Source organism: Lipotes vexillifer, unplaced genomic scaffold, assembly GCF_000442215.2.
Source record: "Lipotes vexillifer unplaced genomic scaffold, Lipotes_vexillifer_v1.1 scaffold477, whole genome shotgun sequence".
In the NCBI taxonomy this organism is placed as follows: domain Eukaryota; kingdom Metazoa; phylum Chordata; class Mammalia; order Artiodactyla; family Lipotidae; genus Lipotes; species Lipotes vexillifer.
Window position 1 is genome coordinate 3,600,459 of NW_006770652.1, and position 227 is coordinate 3,600,685.

Sequence of the window (227 nt, forward strand, 5' to 3'; positions counted from 1 at the left end):
TCTTTTGACTTCAGCCATTGTGCCAATTCCTGCTACTGTCTTCCATCACCAAGCCCAAGCTACCACTGAGCCTTCACTTTTACTGATGCTGGAAGTCTCGCTTTTGGAGAAGGGATAGCCTGCCTACCTCACCTCCTTCTGGGTGGGCCAGGGCTGCCAGAGATGCTTGTGCAGGTGGGACCCTGCCCAAGGGTGCCTGGCTGAGGAGTACGTGGAAGCTGAAATTC